At 39.7% G+C, this 19,502-nt stretch overlaps 1 protein-coding gene across 11 annotated transcripts in view; it reads left to right on the top strand.

The window, feature by feature from the left end:
* Positions 1-19,502, top strand: part of KAT6B (lysine acetyltransferase 6B) — a 111,243-nt gene that overhangs the window by 8,652 nt on the left and 83,089 nt on the right. The gene's annotated exons all lie outside the window — the stretch shown is intronic.

The following is a 19,502-nucleotide window of genomic DNA, read 5'->3' as shown; positions in this document are numbered from 1 at the left end:
GTTAGTTATTCACAGTGTTGAAGCCTTGAGGGAGAACGTTTGGGGGATGTCAGTTGGTGTTTTGTTTACAAAAGGCTGGCATCCAAGACGTGTCTGTAGGTATTCTTTGATCGTTCATCATTTAGTGTGGTGAAATGTATTTTGAGTTTTCAGTATACTTGGAAGGAAGCAACCTCTTGTGCTTGAATTGGTTTATATAAAATGGAATATTTGTGTTTTGTTTTTTTAAAAAACTTCTTAATGGTAAAGTTGGAGGCAGTTCTTTTTTGGCATGGAATATGCCAGACAACTCAGTTATTGTAGAAATGCCATTAGCATCTATTTCTAGATACTATGTTATGTGTTTTTTTTTTTCTTTTTAAGATGGTTTTCACTCATCTTTGTCTTTCAGCAGATCTTAAGGCATTAAAGGGCACAGAGAAGAGTGTGCTTGATTAAAAAATATTGAGGCAAATTTCAAAGAGTTGTTCATGGAACTGTCAGAGGTGACACAATGAATGTTGGTATCTGGACGTTGACTTTTCTGAGTTTCTCTAAATATGGTTGGTCTTATGTGGATTTCTGTCCATTTCTATTAAGTTGGACTTGGCAGGTGTTTGAAGGATGCATGGAGAGTCGTGCTCAATAATCAGAATGGGAATTCAGAAGGGTGGTTTACCATGCAATTACTGCTGTAGCTATACACTCTAAGGATTTAATTACTTGTAGTGATAAAGCTTTCTATTGTATAAGTACTTTCAGATAGTCCTCTGCAATTCTGATACTGCAGTGGCATTAAAAATGTGAAGTCTGAAGTACAGAGCAACCACTACAGTTCAATGCTATGATGCTTCATGTGAGTTCTGGGGGAAAGAAAATCTTCCCTGTTAGGCTATGCACTGGGACTGGCATCCGTTGCTAGGAATGTTAGTTGGGTCACGGCGCTGAAAAAGCCATTATTGCCGTACTAAAATGCTGGTATAAGGATAAATCTGTCTTTCAGAAGTTAGCCAAACAAATCTGTTATCTAGCAACTGCTTTGGCAAGAAAAAAGCTTTTGATTTGGGTGCCTCAAAATTAGCAGTGTGACTTGCGTGTTTAAAAACTGTTTGACATACACTTCTGCCTGACACAAAAATACTTTTGACGTAAGGTTGGCAAAGCAGTAGTTGTGTATCCGTGTAGTGCACATCCTCACGTGCTGTGCTCAGCTGTACTAGTTGTGGCACAGGTTACTGGGCAAATGCGTGTAGACTTCGTTCAAACATAGGGTGTTTCCTGATCCTCAAGCTATGTGGCTTTAAAAACACTGAAGAAGGGACAGTTCTGCAACTAATTCTATAAGCAGGCTTGTTATTGGGATGCGATTGCATGTTCATTTGATGTTAATGATAAATTATGAATGAGCAGAGAAATGCTGCAGGAAAACTGCTCGGCCATTTTAATTGGAAGAGTTAGTGTGGAAGAGTTAATGTGGAAAAGTTGGTGGCAGTACTGGGGGAATGCCATGATTATATTTTATTGTCAAAAATTCAGTAATCAATTGGCATCTCTCATGAATGGCTGGGCTTGAAAGAGATGAATGTATTTTAAAGCTTCTTTGTTTGACTGTTCATGTAGTTAGCTCGAGTAAAAGCTGAGTGCACACATTTTGTTTTTGGGGTGGCCTTTTTTTTTTTTTTTTTTTGCAAAGACTAGAGGTGAAGTTCAAGTATATTTTCTGTTGACTTACCTTGAGGAGAAGAAAGAACAGGAGGGGCTGTAGAAAACTGCTTAGATAGATTACTGTTGAAGCTTCTTGATTTTTTATTTTAAACTTGTGCATAGTTAACATCTCATCAGGACGAGAGGTAAAGATTTATTGCATTACAAGTCTGCATCTTTTCAGAGCTCCCCCTTTGGCAACCTGAACTTTCACACTTGCAGTACTAAGTGCAGACTCTGATCCTTTCTTCCTATGTACAAGGTGAACCAGCAACGTTTGGGGGGCAGGCAGGGGGTTGTGCTGGTGGCTTTTCACACACATGCACCCCTTCCTTCCCCCTCTGAGCCATTAGAGTGCCTAGTACACGGAGGAGATGATACTGCTATATTGCAGTGCCACTGAAGTTAGTTTTGTGGAGCTGGAGCCATGACTGTATGCCGGGGGTGTTGGGTGTTTTGCGTGAGATGAAGTACGTATGTGGAACAGGGAGCAGGAGGTGCTAAATTTTTCTCTCGGTGATGATACCACGCTGCTTTTCTTGCCTCCCCGCTGAGTGGGTGATCCAGCGCAAGTAGATGTAGTTGTCTTGGTTCAGTAGAAGTTGAAATAGCTGCAGCTAGTTACAGCAGCATTAGCTTGTATCACCATGTTTCATCCTGTTCCATTGGCCTGGAATGAAGGATTTGTTTAGAAACAGTATTTCTTTCAAGTGTTACCTTGACTATTGGGTTTGGGCAAAGGTGTGTCAGCTAGCTGTTACAGGAAGCAGAAGCACACAGTACAGCTGTGTGAATTCTCAGTTTCTCCACCCCTTTCCATTCCCTCGTGTCTGTGCGGGTTGCGTTTTCACTTGTGCTTCAAGAGATGCAAGCACAAGGCTCAGAAGAAGGACAGGTTGCATTGGGAGGTGGCTAACTCTCATCGTCGGTATGGTTTCTAGGCAGTTCATTCTGGAAAATATAACGGGTAGCATAAATACCAAAAAAGATGCCACAGTTACCTTGAATATTCTGGTCGTTACATTAAGAGAGCCTCTAGTTTGGTGTGGATGGGTAAGGTGAATCAAAGCACTTGAGTAGCTGCTTATTTTAAAGCGTGAAGTTTGTATTAAGGAATAGCCTAGCCTCCAGCCAGAGGTGGGCCCTTTATAACAACAAAGGCAAACTGAAAACAGCGTGATAGCCTTTAGGTTGAAGGCTTCAAAGGTTTTTCCTTTCCTGTAAATAAACAAAAATGAAACAAACAAAAAACAATGCATGCAGGAAAGCAGAAAAAGAAAACTTGTTGCTTAGTATTTTGATCTTGTGCACTTTGCTTTAGTGCAGTGCATAGTTAGTTTTAACAATTTAACTGCTCTCATGGGCTCTTCTTTATGTTCAGAGTATCTTGCATAGGTAGCATCTCTCCCATGCTTCACACCTTCTCTCATGCAGCATCTTCAGGAAAGGGCTGTGTAAGTATGTTAATTGGAACATGCAGTATAAAAGTTGAGAGCGTAGTAGGAAGGGGTGAGAACAGAGGGGGAAACGAGTCTGAATATGCTTCATGGTACCTAGTTTTTGGATAAGCCTCTGACACACTAAAATACACATCTGGAAATGCAGCAGTGAAAGTTCTGGTTCAAGTTCTTAAATGGGTGGTAAATTTTATCTTCAATGGAGTCAGTTGTAGGACAGCCATTGCTCTTCGCACACTGTGTTTCTTGTTCTCCTGGGCACTTGGACAAGCACTGGGAAGGTTCTGCTGCCTGGGAGCTGGGTGAAACCTATTGAGTCTTAAGAGGTGGTTGTCTCCTGAACACAAATGCTGAGCAGATGTAAACCTGAAGAAGCTGATGTTTATAGGCTGTAGACAGGGCTTTAATTTCTTACTTTCAAAACATAATTTAAAATGGAAAAAAAAAAGGCTTCAAAAGGTGAGGTAATGGCCACTTGTTTAATGTTCTCAGAACAGTGGGAATGTGTAGTCTATCTCAGTGGCAACATCCCTGCTGTGTTCAGTATAGCTACTACCTAAAGGATCCTTCAAAAGAGGCAGTGCAACTGCAGCTAATCTGATGCATGCAGCATTTTCTTGGTTGTCCTGAACACTCCCTTAAACAGCTGAACAACTGTATTAGTAATTGTTTCCATTTGATTCTTGGCATGACATTTTTTTCTTACCTTCCTCCCCCCCTTCCTTCACTTTCAGTTTGTATTTCTAAGCTGACCTTCATGCAAAAACAAAAACAAACTTTCTTTTTTAATACTCTGAACTCCTATCTAATTTTGTTTTCACTGGCCTAGGTACATTTAGCTTTTCAAACTGTAACTTGGCATAGGTTGAATTTCAGTTTTCGGGTATGCAGCTTGTGCCAGTGCAGACACTGGGTGTTCCTCCTTCTGTCTTTTAGGCAAAGGTCCAATCTATAGAGGAGCTTTTTTGGCATCCAGGCTCCTCCCTGCTCTGCTCTTTAGTTTCCTGCCTTTATGTGGCTAGGCAAGCAACTGTTGGCTGGGGTTTCTTTGCTTGTTCTACCTTGTTCCCTCTGGCCTCTAGGCTTTCCACTGAGCAGAAACTGAAAAGTTAGGCAGAAAGGAAGTGCTACACAATGTATCTGACTGATGTACATATAAAGGAATATTTGTACTGCCTAGCTTTGGATGTAGCTTTAGATTGTGTCTGTGTTCCTCAGGATAATTTTGAGCACCAATGTTCAGGTAGGTAGGTTTCTGCAAGAGACTGTCTGCAGTGCTACAGCTGAGGAGGATGTTGTCTAAAGAGACAACCTGTGTTTCTACCCTTGCAACATCTTCATGGTGACAAAAGACTGTTATTTGTTGTTACTTGCTGCAACACCAGTGTCATTTGACAAGCAGTAACTCATGTTTGTGCATCTCACTATTTCAATTTAAAAGGTATCCACCTTAATTTCATGTAAGAGGAAGTGCCTTTGGCTCTTGTCCTTGAAGTTCTAGAATGATTGTTAGGTACTGTTGTCCCTGTAGTTTGAGATGCTAAAAGTACCAAATCCTTGCTTGCAAAAGCCAAGTGAACACTTAATAATGGGTCCTATTCACGCTTCAGATTTTGGAGCTTAGCACAAGCTGGAGAATCCCTTACCCCATCTCTTGAGCATTTACAACTAAAATGGAAAAGTCTTGTCATCACTATGCTAGAGAAGCAGCTCATATCACTGTAAATAAATAATGGGCTTTTAAAATGTGTGTGTGTATATATATTTATTTTAAGGTTCAGCAAATTTGGATCAAACCAAGAAAAGTGCTTGTAAAATTCTTCTTGAACTGTGTGGTGGGACGGGAATTCCAAACAGCTGTTTGCTGAGTTAGGTTGGGATGTGCCTTTGTGATGACACTGCGGGGTTGGCTTCCAGTTTCTGTTGTCTGCAGGTACCGGCTCTGCACACAGGTCATCTGGTGGCGGTTTCTTACACAACTATTGGGGAATACCTTATTCATTCTTTTTTCCCAAACTCAATGTTTAGCTGAGGAACATAGTTTCACATGGTGTGCTCATGCTTCTTGTTTACTGCGAGGAGCAGTTCCAAGCCTTATACTGTAAGCCATTTAATCCTAAGGACTGCTAAAATTTGTTTCTTGTGGTAGTTTCTCTTATATTAGTTGGTGTGATATACTGCAGTGAGAGTCCTGGATTGAAACTGATAGCAATGAATTAAAGAAAACCTGTGTGGTTCTGCAGTTCTGTTTGCGGTTGTTCATCATTCCTCTCTTCTGCAAACTGTCCTGTCTCAGCAGGGAGTGACATTGGATCCTCAAACTAGAGGTTTTAACCTTTGTCTCCTTTCACAAGGTTCCTTGTAGAATAAACAAATGGCTGATTAGTCTGATTTAGACTTGAGGAATATGTTGGAAAATATCCACCTACTTTGGATATTTTCTTAGTGCTCTATTCTCAACTATCTTGAGTGCCTCTCCTCTTCTGTGTTCAATAATAGTGCGTCCTGACTCTTGGGTCTTTATTCTGTGGCAGTTAGAATGCGATGACTGTCAGTGTAGTTTCTTGGTGTTGCAGGAACTTGGTTGTAAAACAGGGGATGAAAAATCTTGAAAATCTGCAGTTGTGGTAGTCTGGCATTTCTTGACAGATTTTACATGTATAAGCTGTGTGTTTATATGTGTGTGTATATATATTTTATATATATATATATATATAGATATAGAATTCCTTAAAGTTCCCTGGGTATAGATCAACTGGTAATTAACCATTGTTCTTCAATTTGATAGTTGGAAATGGCAAGAATGGTTTTTTCTTTTCTTTTTTTTTTTTTTTTTTAAGAATTAAAAACTACTGTTAAAAGAAGAATTAGTCAAATGGTGTAAAAGCATTTTTTTCCCCAAATTTGAGCCCATTTATGGTCCTGTTAGCATCTTCTTTCGGAAGGCAACTCTCTTCTGTTTATCCAGGACTATATTTTCCTTGGTTTAAAGATAGATGCATGTTTCCTTTGATTGTTAGGACCTCTTTTGGCCAGGACACTGGGACTTTGTGGCACAAAAAAGGGACATGTTATGTCCTCCTGTGTACAGGATCAGCACTCCTAGGACCTAGATGGTGGCTGTGGAATTCTGAGTACCAAGTGCTTCAAATCAGGTGCCACGGAGCTGACAGATCTCATGCTGTCACTGGTGTCTACCTGATAAGAGGCCAACTAATCTTTTAACTAGAATGATTTCCTCTGGATGCTAATGGGGTACCATGACATTCTGCTGTCATGTAGACTATATTGTCTTGCTAAATGGCTTCCTTGTTTTGGCAGTTAGGGAAATGATAAACGTTGGGGATGATAAACATGACTGTAACTTGATTAAATGGTCTAGTGTGCTTAAATAACTTAGCCCGAAAACTTAAAAGCTCAGCAGGAAAAATTTTGACATGAAAACCTTACTAATAGCAGCACCATTGCCACCTCATAGTCTATTGACATCTGTTAACTTTGCTAAATTGCTAGAAGTAATGTGAGCTTTTGGTGCAATATTCAAGTATTCAAGTGGCTAGATATAGTGAAAGTAAGTAATTTTCAAATTTTCTTCCAAAATTCATGAGCCTAGACAGCTTATTAGGCTTGTAGCCCCATATTAGGCTTCTGACTTTTGAAACTTGTTTTTGGGAGTGGCCCTTGTGTTAAGTAATCAACTTAAAATTGTAAGTCCCACTGAGTTAAGCTGACAAACTTTGGAGAAGGGCAGGTCAGACAGCACACTTCACCTTTCTGGTTCTGTGAAGTGAAGGGGACTAGCAAGTGCATGCAACTGATGATGCAGTAGGAAATTCTGAACTTGGGTTTGTTCTGTTAATGCTTGGGCACAGATGCCTGTGGTAGCTGTGGCTTATTTCATATAGGTAGTCTGGTTAGGTGTGTATATAAATAACAATGTTAAAACAGAACTTCTAGGAGTACAACACTTCACCACTTAGGACAAGAAAATAAGAATTCAAGTAGAGTTGGTGTAGGGTGTGTTTTACACTTAAATTTAGGCAGTGACAAGCCATCTTTATTTGCAAAATATAGGTCAGTTCTTCTTTCTGAAATACTGTGTTTAATGGGTCTTAAATACGTGCTTTTTTCCCCCCTCACACTTAAACAATCAGTTTAGAACAGCTCAGAGGTCTGGTGTGGGTCATTGAGGCTTTCCTCCCATGAGGAGACACTTTGTGGGATGTTGCAGAAGCAGATCAGAGTAAGGTGCACTGATACTTTAAAATAAGCCTATGTGCGCTCTCTGTCCCTCAAGGTCTGTAAGCTGACTCTTCCCTGTGAGATGGGATGCAGCCTTCAGTCCTGCCAGGTTCACTTGCTTGATAGGATTAGCAGACGTTTTTTTCTGTATTATATATAAATAATTTTCTGAATTGTCCTAGTGTGGCTTAGCAGCAGCTGAGTAGAGATGTATGGCAGCTCTTTGCAACCATTTTCTTTCGTAGAAATGTGGATACTGGATTGCTGATTCAGAGCACCAGGTATCACTGCCATTGAGGCCCTTCTGGGTTGAAGTTCCCTTAAGGGCCTCAGTTTGCAACTTCTTGGTAATGCAATTTAGGAACAAATTCGGTGTTTTTTTCCCCACCTTCCTTGTTATTCTTCCTTAAAATCAGACTTGCAGTTGAAATGAGTATTGCCGTAATGTACTAGCCTAGAGTTTTAGAGCAGTATGACATAACTTGAGCATGTCTGTAATAATGCTGCTTCTCCAGAGTGCTTAGGATTTGTGGATAATGAACAGTAGTTAGCCAAGCAGTTATTACAAATACATAGTTAAAAGGTGATGAAAAAGGCAGTGCTTGATAAGCCTAAAGAAATTCTCAAGGCCAAAATAATCTCTTTTAGTAACTGAATTTAGTAGTTAGTTAAACAAGTTCTTTGCTTATAAAGGCTACTGTAGCTATCCCTTACATCTGTTCCAAATTTGAAAATATATTTAGCTGTGATTTCCTGCTTTGTTGCTCCTGTTTTGTCCTGTAAAGACGAATGAACCTGCTGTAGGAGTTGGGTTAATAATGTGGTAGTGGAAGAGGAGGACAGCACACTGTTAAAAGTAAGAATCTAAATACCAATCAGATAATAGATATCCACATGGGAATTCATGTAATACATGTTGGGGTTATACATAAGTAAGGCATTTTTTTGACCTGGTAATTTCTGCTGTGTTTTGAAGTGTCCAGCTCTCTTCCCTTCCAGCTTCATCCCATTATGAAAACTGAATTGCACAGAAAAAATCGTTAATACTATTTTACAAATATTAATGCTGCTTTAATAGTGGAAAATTGCATAGTAAAAAATTCCTATTTATTTTGACATGCTTGGCAACACATTCTGCTGATTTAGCAAAACAAGCTTTCATATAGATGCTACACACACTTTCTGAAGTTCTGAAAGCTGTAGATAAGTCAGCCAAGAAGCGAATAGAGAAAGCCAGTCATCAGGTTTGATTGTCAAGTTGTATAGCAGCATGTGCTGCGTGCATGTGGAGCGGTCTGTTACGGTGTGGGTGAGTGCATATGTTTAACTGCACAAGCAAATTTGTGTGCACACTGGCTTAGAAACCAGGGACTTGTTCTTCTGTGGCCATTGGAAAGAATTCTTGCTGGGTCACTGTGCTTGTCAGCCGTACATGTTGAGGAGGAGGAAATTGCTGGTACTTCTGTCTCTTAATGATTCTACATGTTCTTAAAGCAAATTTTCAGCTATGACGTTTTTAAAGGTGACGGCTTCCATTGTAGCCTAGTAATTCCTCCTCTTGCTGTCTGTATGTAATGTTAGTCTCTTGATTAAAAGTAAGATGTTTTACCCTGGATAAAACATGGAACACGATAGCTGTTAAGAGAAATCATGACTCAGGTTAATCCTCCTGCTTCACATCCATTGAAAAGCAGGGCATCTGATAAACATGAGTTCCGTTCTGGGCTTTACCCTCCCAGTTCATGTGATGATTGGCAGTTCTTTTACCTTAATGCTTGTGTGCGTTTTATTTAACAACAGATGAGTAGCTGCTTGGAGACGTGTTTTCAACTCTTTCAGTAGAGAATTTCAAAAGTTTTTCTAGATAGGAACGTGGGAGGTGGTAGGAGTGTCTTTTTAAAATAATAAACCACTGGAGAAGTCTTCCCATGTGTCCAGCTTCACATACACCTCTGAATTCAAGATGTTTGGCTTAAGTTTGTCTGCGCACTTAAGGAAATGACTGAAGCTGCTATTCTGCTCGGGGCTGACAAGATTGAGTTTTATGTCTTTCACAATACTAGTGGTGGGAAAGGGCTGTACTGGAGTTGGTTTGTTTCCTTTCTCATCGATAACTCGGCCTTCTTAAGTAACACTTCCAACATGTTTGATGGGCAGCTTCAGCCTGTTACAGAGAAGGGTAGATAACTTCTAGGTGTAGACTGGACATAAAAACAATTTACCTGATTTTGTTAATAAACCTGTTATAGTTGACTGTATTTGAGGAAAATGTATTTGGCAGCTGGCAGCTCTGTTCTTCTTAAGGGGGAAAAGGCGTTGGGTGTTCGGGCTTCGTTGTGTGAACATGCCATATTGAATTTTCTTCATGGAGCTCCAAACAACTGCCTACAGTCTGCGAACATGAAACTGAGTCTTAATGGATTGTTTCTTGCTTTAATGCTGTGTTTGGATGTATCTTGAAGAGACCTCTGAAGGATTCAGTTCCTAGGGTAGAGCTGCTAAAGTAACAGGCAGCTGAGACTAAGCGTTTTCCCTTTGCTGATCTGTGTGGTAGTAAAATTCTAAATTGCTTGCTGTTTTGGTATACGAAGCGAGTTTCACTAAAACAGGTGATTTTTTTTTTTAATTTTGTATGCACTTTACTTCTAAAGCATGATGCCTTAAAACTTTGGTATTTGACTTAGAGTTAGTTAAGATACAAATGTCTTAGTGTGCTTAATGTGAGAACAACAGTAATCTTCTCACGCCTATGTAGCAGGGGAGGGAATCCTAAAATAGTTATAGTGGCTAAAGTGGTTTTAAACTTGAATCTTTTATTTGACTTTTCCTCTCAAAAATATTTATCTGAGTTTTTAGCTGACTTGCGTATTACCTTTCAATTTCCAGCGGCAGCCTTAAGAGTAATATCTTTCCTCTCTGCAGAACACAAGCATTCTGTTTACTTCGTGTTACTGATATCATTGCAAGGCCAGCAGCTTTAAATCAGTTAACTTTTGTCTTGTACATGCATAGCTATGATTCCCATTGTTTTTTGCTTTCTTAAGCCATGACAACTTCACTTTTATTTCTAAAATATATATTTAGTAGATTTTTACCAATTACAGCAGACATCTGTTTGGAGATCACTGGCAATCGAAATCACTTACGAAGAAATTGTTGGCTCGTGATGCCTCTAGAGCACTTCTGTAAGTTCAGCTTCTTTTTAGCTGTTGCTAAGAGAGAAATTTTCATTAACATGAGGGATGTGAGGACTTGTCAGCATGCTATCAGTTGTTTTATAGGCTGTTAGCTCTGCCGCCTTGCAGATGGTTGGAAAACTCTTGGTAGTGGCTAAATGTGTGCTGATTATCTCATTGAATTAAGGTAACCTTTTGTTGTTCATTGAATTCTGCAGACCAGGCACTGAGCAGCTGCTCTACTGTTGTTGAATTCTGGGTTTGGTGAATACAAAGATTATGCTAAAGGCTGTTTAGTCTAGTGCCAGGTACTGAGCATTGGACCACTGTAGGATTTTATTTGATACCACCTGCAGTATTTTAATAATCATGGCAATTATCAATATTATGACAAAACTGTTTTCAAATGTTGTCACCATGTGCTCAGTGATATTTTAAAGCTTTGGAAATGGGTCAGGAAGAGAGATGGCAGAGAGCTGTTAGTTTTTGATTTTGTCTTTTTCCCCTCCCTCCTACCTCTCTCCCCCTGCCTCTTCTTAAGGCAGTACAAAGCAAAGACACTCTTGTTTCTTCCTGCTTCTTGCATTATTAAAGTTTTTTTCTCTTTATATTTGACACTAGCTCATGTGTCAAATATCAGTTTAAACTAGTTCCTAGTTTGTTGATGAAACTGGCCTCAAGGACAGTTTAAGCAATCTGCCTATTATAAAGTTCATAAATAAATCTGTTTATCTGTTTTGGATTACACTTGGGTGCACTTGTTTTATTGGATATGTGCGTGTGTTTAAAGGTGGTAGTTCACTGTCGTGTTAAAACTTGCTTGTAAGCTTGTCTTCCCACCCTTTTGAGAACTAGGCAGAATTAAGTTTTCAAATAGGTTGCTTTTATTAAAGACTCTCCAAGAGCTAAGTAAAATAATTAGATTTTAGAATCATTTTGGAGGAGGTGGGACTGGGGCATTCCCAGGTAGAGCTAAAATGACTTGGATTACAGAAAGCAAGAACCCATTTGGATTGTTGGACAGTTTTACAAAGCTTCAAAAAAGAGTTCAAGTTCTCAGATCAGTGTAGTTATCCAAGAAAATTGTGTTCTGTAAGGATCTGGAAGGTATTTTGTTTTGGGGGTGGGGTGGAGGATAGTTCTATTACTTCAGAAGTAGAATGAATAACATAAATCAGAATAAGGTATTGTTACAGCAATGCTGCACACAGGGGTATACTTGTGTTACAGTGCTGTATAGAACAGGGCAGGATACTTCCTTCTGTAACATAGCAGTGGATTGAGTACTTAAGGGATCTTCTAGAGGGCAGCTTTCCCAAGGCATTATGGTTCCTAAGCAAAGTTTAGAAATAGATTGGATGTCACTGTGTTTGGTATTCCAATACCTTGTCTTCAGGGTAAGAGGTGAAGAGAAGAGGGCTGGGGGTTAAATGGGCTGTGGTGAAAATGCAACCGGATGCACCTTACAGGAAAAGGTGCTTCTGAGACCTGGTTCAGATTCCTCTGGCTTTGTTCTTGAAAGTGTCTTCTTTGTCAAGTATATGAGGTTTTAATGGGTCAGACCTTAATGGGCCCTTCGACCCAAATCATATGTGCTGATTAGAGTTCTCCCAGTAAGTTGCTGCCTGCCTTCTGTGCGATTTCAGGAAGTATTGTTGGGCTGTTTCTGTTGAAACTAAATTGTACAAAATCTAGGAAGTCTATTTTGATGTAGGCTTGACTTGTATTCACAAAACAGCTAATACTTAGTCTCCAAAAATATTTTTCTTAGATCTATTAAATCCCGTCACAGATGTATTGGATGCAGCTTACATGTGCTGTCAGCATCAGCTCTCTACATGGTTGTTGCCACAGATGGCAGAGGTTTGGTGTTAGTGCTGTATGCCTGGTTTTGTTTTGTAGGTGTGAGGTTCCAAGTACGTTTCCAGCTTTTCAAGGAGTAGCATAATCTAGAACAGATAACCTGCTGAATGAAAACAATAGCAAAAGTTTTTTTTTTCCTTTTTCCTTTTTTTTTCCAGACAAAATGCTTTTTCTGCTAATTTAGTAGAATTACATTGAAGACTTCTCTTCTGAGCTTGTTAGTTTGTTTAGCCTTATCAGTGGGAAGCTTGAAGGGAAAAGCTGTAATAAATACTTTTTAGCCACTTCCATGGTGGATTAGGATGTGTCCTTTTGTGAAAGTGAGGAGTAGTAACGTATAATCTATATGAAACCTGTTCATGCTATGTACAATTTGGCTGAATACTTGGGGTTCTTTTTTTCCCAAATTATCAGTTAGTAACCAGACTGTATACTTCTGAGGTGCTATCAGTATCAGTGATAACAGTATACTGTTTTCTTCCTTCTATAACCAGTTTGGAGGCTTCTCCAGAGTGCTAACAGGGAAGTCAGTAACACCAAGAGCCCAAGCGATAGACAGGACTGGACAGATTTCATTCTCTGGTCTGTGTGGGACCAGTTCAGAAACTTCAACTGAGCAGTGTTGTATTTTGTTGTACAGCCATTTCTGAACTTCTCCCAGGAGGGGACCTTAGCTGAGGTTAACTTGGATTTTGTAGTTTCACCCCTGATAATTAGGGGAAGGAAAAAGCCAACCATGACCTGCATTTACTGTTAGGGTATAGACCACAGCATAGTTCAGGTCATGTCATAGACATTAATTAGGTTCTTTTGCAGTATTAAATTATTTAATAGTTAGCTGAAAATAATCTGAGGAAATGGGAAACCTGAAACTTAAATGGTGGATGTTAGGCGGTTTCCTGCTGGAGGAGAAGCTGCCTTTCTTTCTCACGTTCGTATCCCACTGGTGCTAGCTTCTCTCACCTATCTGTCTGCCTTCCGCTGTTGGTGCGCACAGCTTAGAAGAGAGCCAGCTCGAGGCCCTGACTGCAGTGCATCTGTGTCCTGACAAGAGAATGCTGCCTTAGGGCACTGCTTAACCTTCCTGGCCCCGGGGAATGGAGTGCTGGGTGCTGCCTGCAGCAGGTCTGCAGGGGCAGTAGCACAGGTGAAGCTTTCAGAATGGCACACAAGGAACGTGTGTGAGCTCAAGAGCTCAGGCTTTCATAGCTGGATTAAAACAATCTTTCTTTGATTGTGAGTTACAACAGTTAAATCGCTAATCCATCAGAGTAGAACCAAAAGACCAAATGAACGCAGTGGAGGTAGTTTTTTGAATTTAATGCTTAATTCTGATTCAGGAGAAGATTGTTAGGGTGTCATGCAGATGTTCTATTTGAGGATGGATGGGCTTCTCCCTAGGTATTAAATAATATTGTAGGTATTAAATATAGCATTAAAATAATAATAAAAGATGGTATTTTGCTAATAGAGCATAAATCAGGCTACTCAATTCTGAGTTATAATGCAGAAGTACTTCCTGTAGTACCAGAGTTTTTTCTGTTTACCATCCAAAATTGGTCAATGCAGGTTTTTATGTGCAAGAATCCATAGTGACCTGCAGCATCACCATTCTTTTATTTTTTAAGCTGAGAACGTGAGGTATCTAGCGGTGTAAAAAGGGAATGAGAAATCAAACTGAAGTGCAGTGTGCAGGTCTTGAGGTGCAACCTTCCCTTTTCTCTCTTCCCTTTCCCTGTGGATTATATGAACTCGATCTAATGACGCTTCAACTAGTGGTACCTATAGATAGATGTCTGTCTGTCTATCTCTTCAGCTGTCATCAGTATTGATGGGCACCTGCCTGTGAAAACTTACGGAGACATTTGGCTAGTGTGTTATCCTTTATAAAATACTCCAGAGGAAAATGTCCTGAGTGCTAGCAGGTTTTCCTGTGCAGCTGTCAGTGTTGACAATTGACAGCTGTTAAGAGCACAATAACTAAAAGGCAGAGCCTTTTACCTCCTCACAGGAAGCAGCTTTTTTACTCTTTTTCTTGTGTGTTTTTTGTTTTTCCTAGTGATGCAAAAGAAAATACTTTCAAATGTCTGGAATTCTAAGCCATCATGAATATGCCTGATGTGAAAACAATATCCACAAAGCTCTACAATTCCATAACAAAAAGCTGTATTATGCAAGTTGTTGTCCTTGTAAATTCACAGTGTGATGCCAAGAAACCATGAAGAGTCTTCTCTTGCTTCCATGCTGTATACTAAGGGTAGAAGTGAGGGGTGGGGGGAATGCCACCTTTCTGTGAGAGTTGTCTTCTGTGTGTATGTACTGCAGCATACCAACGGTTAGATTTGTAAAAGCATACTTTTCTGATGGCTTTGCCTTTTGTACAGATATGCGGTACGGTACAGCATGGTTGAAGGCAGTTGAATCCTGTCTTTCCTTTCCACTCCTGCTTTCTCCTTTGATTCAGTGAAGATCATTCATGACATCTGAGGCCCAACAAGAAAGGGCTTCTTGGCTTTCAGAATTTCAGACCTCTTATGCTAAACAAGATAGCACTTATTTTTGCACAACTGCTTGTTCTTGGAAGTAGGTTTTGCAGTAGATGAAAGGATCTTAGTATTTAGTTTCAACTAGCCATGAGAAAGCCTTCTTGAATTGTTCGTTTCTGTCTTGAAATGTTGCTATTTCAAGCTGTTACGGTCAGAAATTCCAAGACAAGACATTCCAGGTTCTCCTAGGAGGACTTAGCAAGTTAGTCTCTAATTGAGATTCAAATAGGACCTGTTCTATTCCTTTTGGTCCAGGATAGCATCTGACATGGCTGGACATGCAGGACTTATACCCGCATGCCTTATTCACTGCCATAATCAGAACTAAATGTATTATTTTCTAGTACCACAGGTAAATGAATCTCTAACTGCTTTTCAGTCTCTGAGTAATGAGTCTGATCTATTGCAGTAAAAGCTCTACCAGTCAATGTGTGTGGCACTTTAAGTGATTCTGTTGGTTAAATCTAATTACTGTACAGTACTTTTTAAATCAAGCTTGTACTGGCTGCAGGGCAAAGCATCTTAAGCCTTGTCAAACTTAAACTGTACATTATGTGGAACTATTTTAAGACTGATAACTGTGATCCCCCTGTAAATATAGAACATACTGCACGAGAAAGAAGAGCTACAGCTGTTGAAGTTGGTCAATTATATAGGAAATAATGGGATCGACTGTAGCGAGATGCCAGAAAATAATTGTGTGTAAATGAGAGCCAAACTCATTAGTCTGTGACGACATACAGTGAATGCAAGGTTTTAATGATAAACTAGGTACTAATTGCAAAGCTTTTTCTATACTACAAATGAACTAATTTATAAACTGCCAGCACCTCAAGAAAGAATTCGCTTAAGCCTGGAAGCTTGTGAATTATAACATATGTATTAGTTTGACAAAAGCTGTATTGCATTATCTGTCCATTTTAACCAGGAAGTATTTTTCTTATAACCTAACCGTAAATCTCAGGAGGAGAAAACTGTAGGAGTGTGATTTTTGCATTGTAATGCTGTTTAGCAGTAGTGATACGGGAATTGATGCAAATAAGTTTTAAACAGCTTCCAGGGAAGAGATTTTTTTTTTATCTTCTATGATGAAGTACCTGCAAAACATACCTGCACATATCTTACATTCCTACACAAATGCATTTATGTGTATATAAACATTTTATTTGCATCATTGTTATATATACTGTGAATTACCAACCTTCTCTTCTTGTGAAGACTGACATTTTTATTTAAAAAATGGGAAAATACAGTGCAAGACTCAGTGAGGATGGAAAAACAGAAGACTACAGTAAATGAAAGAAAGGTAAAAAACAAAATATTCTGTGTGCTGTTAACTTTACAGTAGTGACTTTTACACTTGAGAGCAGCTTCCACTCTGCAGGTACTGGCAACCATTCAGCAGTGTTGAATGGAGCATATTTTTCTCACCTTAACCTAGCCAGTTGTCCAACTTGGTGCTGGCTGCAGCCAGCCAACAGCTGGGCCAACAGGTGCAGAGTTGCTCTAAGAAATGCCACTGGACCACGCCCCACTGCAGCCTTCTCTTAGTGATGTGTTATGACGTTCTGAAATGACAAGCAAAATTGTCCTGGAACCTCTGCAGCGTCAGTGTATTCCTCGTCCACGAGGAATCTTACAGGAAAGCTGAGTGAGGGGTGGGAGAAACCCTGTAGCACAGCCTTCTGTGTAATCATCGATTCTGCCCTTTGTCATAAGAACTTAAGGCACTATCATGCTCAGTGCTCATGTGTGGAATAGTAGTCACCTGAATCTAGCCCCATTATCATGCTTGGGGACAGTAAAAGGACACGTAGAACAGAAAGGACCCCCCTTTCCATTCTAGTTAGTACAGCAAGAAGAGGGGAGTAAGAGACACCTAAAGGTGGTGTCTCTGCCTTCGAGCTGTAACGGAGCAGTTGGCTGTTGTGTGGGTGGTTTTCAGACTATTTTTGTTGGGAAAAATTGCTATAAAGTTGCAAGGATCAGGATGTGTTTTCCAGGGATTTCTGCTCACTGAGGTGTTTTGTATAACCTGGTACCTGTGCGTCCTATATCTTGTATTTTATTGCAGCTTCATTTCATTGCCTGCATATAGTAGCAACTGGCATGGGTTTGACGGTAGCGTTGTTAAATGACTTTGGATGGTCTCAGCTGTTGGGTTTGAGGAAGGGGAAAACATTTTCATAAGGGTTCCGCCTTTTTAGAGTTGCAAGGAATCCTGTTGCGCTTCATGAAAGTCTGTACCTCTGTTCTTTATCACCCTACTCTGATACCTGACTATTTCCAGCTCAGTTGTAATATAGATACTGTCTGTGTCTCATAGTAAGAAGTTACATGGGTGCATGTTTCTCTCCTCAAGGCAGGCTATGGAGGCGTAAAGTGTGCAGGGATGGGCACAGCATAGTCTTGCAAAGATATAAACTTTTCTTGTGGACTTCTCCACCTCTTGAAATCGGATCACAGGTTTGAAGTGGATAATGTATGTGGAGTTTGAGTTAAGTCTGAGTATCTCAGTATTTATATCACTGAAGATTTTGCCCAAGTGCATGTGTGAGCAAGCAGCCCCTTTGCATAAAGCGTCCTGTCTGTCTCCTCTCAAACCAGAAGAGAATAGAGAAGTAAAGCATGGAAGCAGTTAACATCGTGCTCGGAGCTAATGCATGTGTTTCCAAGCACACTTTGAGTTTAACTCTGTTTTGCCAGAGGTTTTCAGACTATACTGTGCAGGCACCAGAGCTCGTGTGTTGATAGGCAGTGACCATCATGCTCACGCTGGGAGAGATGGACTCCAACTGCAGACATGCCCAGACTGCTGGACTGTTTGGTGTGTCCCAGAAGCTACACATGGAGCTGGATTGCTGCGCCTTTAGCAGAGTTGCTGCTGCTTCTGACTTCACACAGGGTAGTGTTGAGCTAGTTTGTTTTAGCAGTTGGTTTGGTCAGTTTTGTGCAGCCAAGTGACTTGCACAAGTTTCCCCAGCCAGTGGGTGTGATAGAGCCTCCCAGGCTGGCTCTGAAGGAGCCACCTGTTGCTGCCGTAGTTTTCAAGCCAACAAAGTTTGGGAGCCAGGATGCTAAACCATATCTGTGTGAGAGGAATTAAACCCAACTTCTAAAACAGCTGGCTGGGAGGTTATCATGATAGCCTGATCCCAAAATGGTTTATTTTGTATGTCTTCCTGCTATTGGGGAATTTCTATGGTCAATAAGAGAGTATCACTGCATCAAGAAAATGTACTGAAAGCAAATAAATCATTAATGTTGACTCTTGCTCAGATCAAATGTAAATGCTTTTACTGTATTATGTATTAATGGTCTTGGTTTGTTTGGGTTACTTTAATGCACAATTGTTTTCAAGGAAATGAATCTTTTTTGAGCTTGTTCAAATATACCAAGCTTAATGAAAGGCTGTGTGAACTGGATGCGGTTTAATGAGGCTTGCTTCTATCAAATTTATTGCTTTAAACCCAACTACAAATAAAGTGAATTAAAGATCAAATTATTTCAATATAGATGTGCATTGAGCCAGAGTGTTATAATGATTAATTTCCTCAAGTGTTTAATTCCCAGTAGGTTTTTGTGTCAACAGCCAAAAAGGAATTTATTGACTTTACATTAAGCATAGTTTGGTCTAGTTGATTATATTATTCACGTGTAAATTAGTGGGTGGTAGAAGACTGTGTTGTATTGGAATTTTATTTTGTCTTAAGAAAATTGTCTCATGCCTTATTAACTACCAGTGCTTTAAATGTATAATTCTGATGTTTGGAGTGGATGCTAGGGCATTCAGAAAGTTTTTTTTTTTTTGTGGGTTTCTTCTATTCATTGTGGAAGAACATCAGCATTTAAGCACCATCCCCTCCCCTGCCTTGAGTGGGTGCTTTTATGATGCTATTGAAAGTTTGAACGTTTTGTGGCAAATTCACTAGTATTGTTGTTGTGTTTTTTTACCTTATGACGTGTTTAGGTTCCTTTTCAGTGTATAGTAACTTACAGGTGAGTTTCTTATCTGCAATAAGCATAGTTTAGACACAAGTCATTTCTCATTGCTTCCCTTGAGAGTCCTGTCTTATGCATCTGTTACTCTAAATAGATAACTTTATGCATTTTATGGATTGGAGTCAGGAAACATGATTTGACTGCATGTCTTTTCTCATGCAAAGATAATGCTAGAGGAATATCTGGTTTTGGTTGTGTTTTAAAGGGCAGGAAATGCAATGTGGAATAGTTATAACAGTGTATGTGTCATTGTCAAAAAGTTGTATCCTCAAATGCATTCTCTTCTCTACTATAGCCTACCATCAAAGTATCATTAGAAATGATAGGTGTTGAAACAGATGATCCTGATAGACCTTTTTATGTTTCAAATAAAAATTGTGCTGTGCAAATTAAAAATTTTAAAAAGTAGATTACTAGTTGGACTTGACAGCCCTTCAGTTTGAAAAATAATTACCATTGGATCAAACTTTCTGTTCAGTGTCTGCTATCAAGTTATCTATCAAAGAAAATGAGATGAGTGATTAAAAGGTTCA

This window comes from Cygnus atratus, chromosome 7 (assembly GCF_013377495.2).
Source record: "Cygnus atratus isolate AKBS03 ecotype Queensland, Australia chromosome 7, CAtr_DNAZoo_HiC_assembly, whole genome shotgun sequence".
NCBI lineage: Eukaryota > Metazoa > Chordata > Aves > Anseriformes > Anatidae > Cygnus > Cygnus atratus.
The sequence above is the reverse complement of the archived record's forward strand: the minus strand, read 5'-3'. Positions and strand labels throughout refer to the sequence as shown.